This window comes from Primulina huaijiensis, chromosome 6, assembly GCF_012295235.1.
Source record: "Primulina huaijiensis isolate GDHJ02 chromosome 6, ASM1229523v2, whole genome shotgun sequence".
NCBI classification, from domain to species: domain Eukaryota; kingdom Viridiplantae; phylum Streptophyta; class Magnoliopsida; order Lamiales; family Gesneriaceae; genus Primulina; species Primulina huaijiensis.
Genome location: NC_133311.1, coordinates 8,465,718 through 8,473,519, shown reverse-complemented (window position 1 = coordinate 8,473,519; position 7,802 = coordinate 8,465,718). Strand labels below are relative to the sequence as shown.

Genomic DNA, 7,802 nt, shown 5'->3' with positions numbered 1-7,802 from the left:
AAGTTGTGTACTTAACTTAACCAACAATGAAAAGAGCAAATTCAGATTGGCTATTCGTGAGCAGTTTAAGAAGAAGAGCATATGTTACAGAAATGGAATTAAGTGTAAATGCAGCTGATGCAACAACATATGCTTATCAAAACAACGAAAGCCAAAATCAGGCCATCGAAACTCAAATCTTTTTGACATCGCAAGATCTGGTCGATGTCACAGTTCCTTACGATATTGATCTTGATTTGAACAGCAGTGACAGTGATAGAAATGATGTTCGAATTTCAAGCGACGATGTGTTGAACAACGACAGTGACAGTGACTAGAGTTATGAAGCCCTTTTTCTTTACGTCCTTGTTTACTGTCAACGTATCATGTATTTCTTACTGTATTATAATGATTTACTAATGTGGTTGCTTATGTTTAATTTATTTAATGTAATATTTGAGATGTTAATATTTCATTTTCTGAACTGCCATATAAGTTTGATGTTTATAATAAGCATATATTTTGACATGTAGTTTTTTTACTTTCTATTTATAGGTATATAGCATATATGGCTTCACAGCAGACTGGCAGCTCGAATGCGGGTAACCGCATTACTATCTCAGTACGGAATGGCGTGTAATTTGTTTTATTATGTTAAATAAATTATTAAAATAATTTCTTACGTTAGTACATATGTTGGTGTTTGATACTTTCTTATAAGAATTATTTCAATTATGTGTAACAGATGTACGCCGAATAATGGAAAGATGTCAAGATACATGACTTCTAGATTCGCATTACAGACCTGCCTTAGTGGCCATTCGTGGAAGTATGTCACACCTGAGCAGAGGCAGTGGTATTGGGAGAAGTTTTTCGTAAATACGATAATATTGAAATTTTACTTTTTAGTTTTTTATTTATTAACTTTGTTAGGTATAAGTGGTCAATGTTTATAAATGTTAATTCAAATTTTGCAGAAAAAATATAGGCGGACCGATGCAGATGACGAGGTGATCATAGATATATGGTTCAGATCGTGTGGTAACCTTTACCGCCACACCATACATTCGTGGAGAACTTCCGGGCGGCATCCTGATACAGTGAGCGAGGAACAATGGGCGATTTGGAATACTTTTTGGGAAAGTGAAGATTGGAAGGCGAGGGCTTCCAAGAACAAGGAAAATAGAAACAACGAGCCTGCAGGCCCAGGGACGGGCACGACAAAGCATATTGCAGGCTCGAGATCATTTGGTGAGCATGGAGATACTCTGGTATATTACTAGTTTGTTTTCAACGTTAGATATTTAGACATCGTATAATTATAATTATTAGAGTAAGTAATTATATTAATTTTATTGTTATTCAATTTTGAATGCAGCGTTAACAACATGGACGAGACCCCACCTCATGGGAATTGTATGTCAACACACATAGACATGTAGATAGGACGTTCGTTGACGAGCGATCACGGCGTGTGAATGTAAGTTTCATTTTCAAAATTTATTTAAGTAATCAAATGCAATAGTTTTTAAATTATTTTTACTTCAAATAAATAATAGAAATTATATTATACCCCGCAGGAAGCTATGGAGACATATATCGCTGAGTCATTGATCCCGTACGAGGATGGACCATTTTGGAAGCTCCTAGCACACATGAGGTCAACAAAATGTTCAAGTTGGTGAATGGTGGGCCGAAAAAAGGGCATATGTATGGTTGTGGATTGATGGCTTCCACGATTTATCTTGAGGAGATGGCTCCACATCAACGTGGAAGTTCAAGTAGAGCTGGGGTTTCGATGGCAGCTATGAGTCAGGAGACCCAGAAATTAAGAGAGTATTTGACAGCAAAAAAAGCACGGTCAGACGTACTGGCGAGGGAGTTTGAGCAGTCGAAGAAAGAGTTCAAGGAGTCGAAAAGGAGAAGGGGTTGTTGAGGTCTCGAAAGTCCACTTTGGAAGAGCAAGTACATCTACTGGTCGCTGGCATGTCTCAAGGAGCACCTATGCAGCCACCCCTTCAGCCATACAACAGAGCCTCCCATCCACACAGCTCTTCCCATAGCGGTCGCTTCCCAGCAGGAGGATCACAGCTCGGCCGCTTCCCAGCAGATACGTCACATAGCGGCCGCTTTGTCACCAGACTGATGAAACTTAAAATTAACAATTTATTTTATGTTAAAACCTGTATTTTAAAATTTAAGTTTCATTAAAATTATAAAATTATGTTATATTAGTATTGTTTGTTTATAATTAATTGTCTTACTAAATATGTTTTATTTTCATGTTTTGTACACGTTGGTAAAATATTGATAACTCAAGCTAAAAAATTCAAATTGAGGTGATTCAAACATGTTTGGAATGCAGAAGACATGAATGCCTAAAAATTCCTTAAGATGATCAAATTGTACAAATATCCAAAGGATGACATTTTACTTTTACTATGACCAGCATATAATAAAAAAATCATAACTATTTCAATATTTAACCAAATGAGGTGACCCAAAAGGCCAAATTCATCTACATACAATTTCCCACATGCTTGCTGTTTGAGCAAAGTCAAATTCGGAGACTAAAGTCGTGGAACATGTCGGTATAAGAATTGCATTTAATGTGAATGTTGGTGGCTGGTGCAGACTTCTTTGAATGGACAGACAAAGAATTGTAATTGTCAAATTTGGCGAAAGTTTGAATACGTGTTTTAAACGCGTATTCACACGAACAAGGGGCTCTAAAAATAGAGCTCCCCCTTCATTCTGAAATCATCTCTTCTTCGAGTTTTCTCTCATCTTATAAGCATTTGAGTGCTTAGTTCTATAATATTTGTGAGGTGTTTGTTCTCCTGTATTAAGAGAGTGTGTGTTCTCTTTGGAAACACAGTGAGTGAGTTGTACACTACAAAATGTTATAGTGGAAATTCTTTTCATCTTGCCCGTGGTTTTTACCCTGATAATTTTTAGGGGTTTTCCATGTAAATCTCGGTGTCTAGTTTATTCTTTATTTTCGGGTTTTATTATCTCAAATTACCGCAAGTGGGACCAACAAGTGGTATCAGAGCCTTGGTTTAAAATTTCTTAAAATTCTGAGTATGCTCTGTGGTTGCAGCCTAGACTGATCTTCCACATCAGAAAAGATTGTTTGAGATTTTTTATTTAAGGCGGGATTATTTTTTCCAGTCTACTAAAATTGTTGTAGACATAATAGCGGGCAGGTACGAGATAGTAAAGTTCAACAGAAGCAATTTTATGCTGTGGAAAATAAAGATACAAGCAGTTTTAAGAAAGAAGAATTGCTTGGCGGCTATTGGAGATAGACCGGTGGAGATTACAGATGATGGAAAGTGGAATGAGATGAATGACAACGTTGTTGCCAATCTACACTTGGCTATAGCAGATGAAGTTTTGTCAAGTATCTCTGTGATAAAAACAGCCAAAGTTATCTGGGATACTATGACAAAGATGTACGAGGTCAAGTCCCTACACAACATGATTTTCCTAAAGAGAAGGCTTTATACTCTTCGGATGGCGGAATCTTCATCGATGACCGACCATATCAATACACTGAATACTCTATTTGGCCAACTCACTTCCATGGGGCATAAAATAGGGGAAAATGAACGTGCGGAGCTTCTACTTCAAAGTCTACCAGATTCATATGATCAACTTATCAACAACATAACCAACAATATTCTTATGGACTTTTTAAGATTCGATGATGTCTTAATTGCGGTTCTCGGAGAAGAAAGCCGGCGCAAGAATAAGGAAGACAGGTTTGTAACCTCGAAGCAGGCAGAGGCTTTACCGATGATAAGAGGAAGATTTATGAACCGTGACTCCAGTGAGAGCCAAAGACGAGGTAGATAAAAGTCGAGAAGTAAGAAGAAAAATATTTACTGTTTTAAATGTGGCGGTAAAGGGCACTTCAAGAAAAAGTGTACGAGTATCGATAAGATTTCTCAAGGAAATGCGGCCAGTACTTCAGGCAGTGGTGAAATATTATTCAGCGAAGCAACAACAGTTGCAGAAAGCAGACACAAATTTTGTGACACATGGATTATGTATTCAGGAGCGACGTGGCACATGACGTCTCGGAGAGAATGGTTTGATCATTATGAACTAGTCTCAGGAGGATCTGTATTCATGAGAAATGATCATGCCTTGGAAATCGCTGGGGTCGGTACTATCAAAAAATTAAAATGTTTGATGGCACAATTCGCACCATACAGGAGGTACGACATGTGAAAGGACTGACAAAAAATCTTTTGTCCTTGGGACATTGGATGACATCGGGTGCAAAACTCGTATCGAGAATGGGATCATGAAAATTGTGAAAGGCGCACTTGTGGTTATGAAGGCGGAAAAGGTTGCTGCAAATCTGTATGTACTTTTGGGAGAAACACACAAAGAGGCAGAACTAGCTGTTGCATCAACTGGTTCAGGAGAAGAATTAACGGTGTTATGGCATAGAAAGCTCGGGCATATGTCAGAACGGGGGTTGAAAATTCTCTCAGAACGGAAGCTGTTGCCGGGACTTACAAAAGTGTCACTACCCTTTTGTGAGCATTGTGTTATCAGTAAACAACACAAATTAAAGTTTGGCACTTCTACTGCCAGGAGCAAAAGCATATTGGAGTTGATTCATTCGGATGTTTGGCAAGCACCGGTTGTATCCCTAGGAGGAGCGAGGTACTTTGTCTCGTTCATTGATGATTTCTCTAGGAGATGTTGGGTGTATCCAATTAAGAAAAAATCAGATGTTTTCCAGATCTTCAAAGATTTCAAAGCGCGGGTTGAACTTGATTCTGAGAAGAAAATCAAGTGTCTGAGGACTGACAATGGAAGAGAATATACCAGTGACGAATTTGATGCATTTTGTCAACGTGAGGGCATTAAAATACAATTCATGACGGCTTACACACCTCAACAGAATGGAGTGGCGGAGCGGATGAACAGAACCTTGTTGGATAGAACAAGAGCTATGTTGAGGACTGGGGGTCTAGACAAGTCATTTTGGGCGGAAGCAGTCAAAACCGCTTGTTATATTATCAATCGTTCTCCTACAGTTGCGATTGATCTGAAGACTCCGAGGGAGATGTGGACCGGGAAGCCGACAGATTATTCTCATTTGCATACATTTGGAAGTCCGATGTACGTTCTGTACAATGAGCAAGAAAGATCAAAGTTGGATTCGAAATCCAGAAAATGTATCTTCTTGGGTTATGCTGATGGAGTAAAGGGGTTTCGCTTGTGGGATCCTACGGTTCACAAGCTTGTCATCAGCAGGGATGTTATCTTCGAGGAAGATAAGATAAAGGGAGACAAAGGCACACTGAATTCAAAAACTACTATATTTCAGGTGGAAAATAGGACGGATGAAAGTCAAAATTCTTGTGAAGCAGTACCAGAGCACGAAGAACAAGAACATGTTGAGTCTGAAGTTTCCAATGTGAGGCAGTCAACTCGAGACAGAAGACCACCAGGTTGGCTTTCAGATTATGTCACTGAAAGCAATATTGTATATTGTCTATTATCAGAGGATAGTGAGCCATCGAGTTTCCACGAGGCTACTCAAAGCTTGGATGTATCCTTATGGATGATAGCAATGCAAGAAGATTTGGAGGCATTAGACAAGAATAAAACTTGGGATCTTGTTACACTACCACGAGGAAGGAAAGCCATTGGAAATAGATGGGTCTATAAGATCAAGCGTGATGGCAATAACCAAGTGGAGCGGTATCGTGCTAGATTGGTGGTAAAAGGGTATGCTCAGAAAGAAGGCATTGACTTCAATGAGATATTTTCTCCTGTGGTTCGGCTTACAACAGTCAGAGTGGTGCTGACATTGTGTGCAGTGTTTGACCTACATCTAGAACAGCTAGATGTGAAAACGGCGTTTCTTCATGGAGATCTTGAAGAAGAAATTTATATGCTCCAGCCAGAAGGTTTTGCGGAAAAAGGCAAAGAGAACTTGGTTTGTAGGTTGAACAAATCTCTGTACGGTCTCAAACAGGCGCCGAGGTGTTGGTACAAGAGATTTGATTTCTATATCATGAGCCTTGGATACAACAGATTGAGTGCAGACCCTTGTACATATTTCAAGAGGTCTGGTGATGATTATATCATTTTGCTGTTGTATGTGGATGACATGTTGGTAGCAGGCCCCAACAAAGATCAGGTCCAATGATTGAAGGCACAGTTGGCTAGGAATTTGATATGAAGGACTTGAGACCAGCAAACAAGATTCTAGGGATGCAAGTTCACCGAGATAGAAGTAACAGAAAGATTTGGCTTTACCAGAAAAATTATTTGAAGAAAATCTTGCCACGCTTCAACATGCAAGATAGTAAGCCAATATTGACCCCTCTTCCTGTTAACTTCAAGTTGTCCTCCATGATGTGTCCTAGCAGTGAAGCAGAGAGGATTGAGATGTCTCGAGTACCATATGCATCAGCAGTGGGAAGTTTGATGTTCGCTATGATCTGTACAAGACCAGACATTGCTCAAGCAGTAGGAGCAGTTAGTCGGTATATGGTGAATCCTGGACGAGAGCATTGGAGCACTGTTAAGAGGATTCTTAGATACATTAAGGGTACCTCGAATGCTGCATTATGTTATGGAGGATCGGATTTTACACTCAGGGGCTATGTTGATTCAGATTATGCTGGTGATCCTGATAAGAGGAAATTCACTACTGGTTATGTGTTTACACTTGCAGGGGGAGCAGTAAGCTGGGTTTCAAAATTGCAGACAGTTGTGGCGTTATCTACAACAGAGGCAGAATATATGGCAGCTACTCAAGGTTGCAAGGAGGAAATATGGTTTAAAAGGTTATTTGTAACGCTCTGACCCGATTTCATAAAATAACAGCGGAATTTAAAATTTTTTTTGAAGGAAAGAAGGTTTAAAATACATTTCCATATAGTCAAAAGTAGACACATGATCAATCAAATGATACAAAAAAATACAAAATATCATTTTGTATGTTCATGTCCAAAATACTATCAAAATAATCTTTCCTTCTTCCATCTCTATATGCATATGACTCCGGCCTCAATCAACGTCCCGGCTCGTCGCTCTTATCTGCATCACATGAAATAACTGAAATGAGTATAAAACTCAGCAAGTGGAACTCTTACATAGCAATGTACATATCACACTCTTAAAACATGGCTTTGAAAACATTAAATACCATCAACTCTGAAACATGAATATCATAGAATTAATAACAATAACGATGGTATTTCTCTTTTCTCTGTTGGATTGATATCTATATAGTAACTCTGTCTCTGTACCTATATCCCATCGATATACATCGATAACTCTGAGGGATATAAGTCTATGGTCGTTGTTCAACTAATTGCATGCAATCTCTGACTATGTATCTATCAATCCAATAAAACATTTGAATTCTCTCTTTGGCATTAAAACAAACACTTTGAAGATTCTATTTTCTTTTGTATTCTCTTTAACATAATTGAGAATAAGAATGTCTCTAATATACAACAAGGTGTATTAATACATAGCCTGAATCAAATAGAAGGGAATAACACTTTAAAATCATTGAAACACAATACATATATTATCATGTGAGCACAAGGAAATGAATTTCACTTACAATACTTGGAACCTTGAATCTATACCCTTGGTACACAACCTACAACAATAAACCATAATTTGCACCATCAATAACCCAATAATCACAAACTCATACCATTAAATCCATAAAACCAACACCATCAACAAACCCATGATTTCTCCCAACACCAAAACCAAGAATAAACTATACCACAAGCTTACCTTAGCTCCTTGAACCCATAAGAACCTTG

General features: G+C 38.4%; 1 long non-coding RNA gene across 1 annotated transcript; it reads left to right on the top strand.

Annotated features, from left to right (window-relative positions):
• The first annotated feature begins 1,055 nt into the window (after positions 1 to 1,055).
• On the top strand, positions 1,056 to 1,683 carry LOC140978934 (uncharacterized). Its single transcript, XR_012175663.1, has 3 exons — positions 1,056 to 1,250; positions 1,358 to 1,459; positions 1,560 to 1,683. It is a non-coding gene; the product is annotated as an uncharacterized lncRNA (long non-coding RNA).
• The last annotated feature ends 6,119 nt before the right edge of the window (positions 1,684 to 7,802 follow it).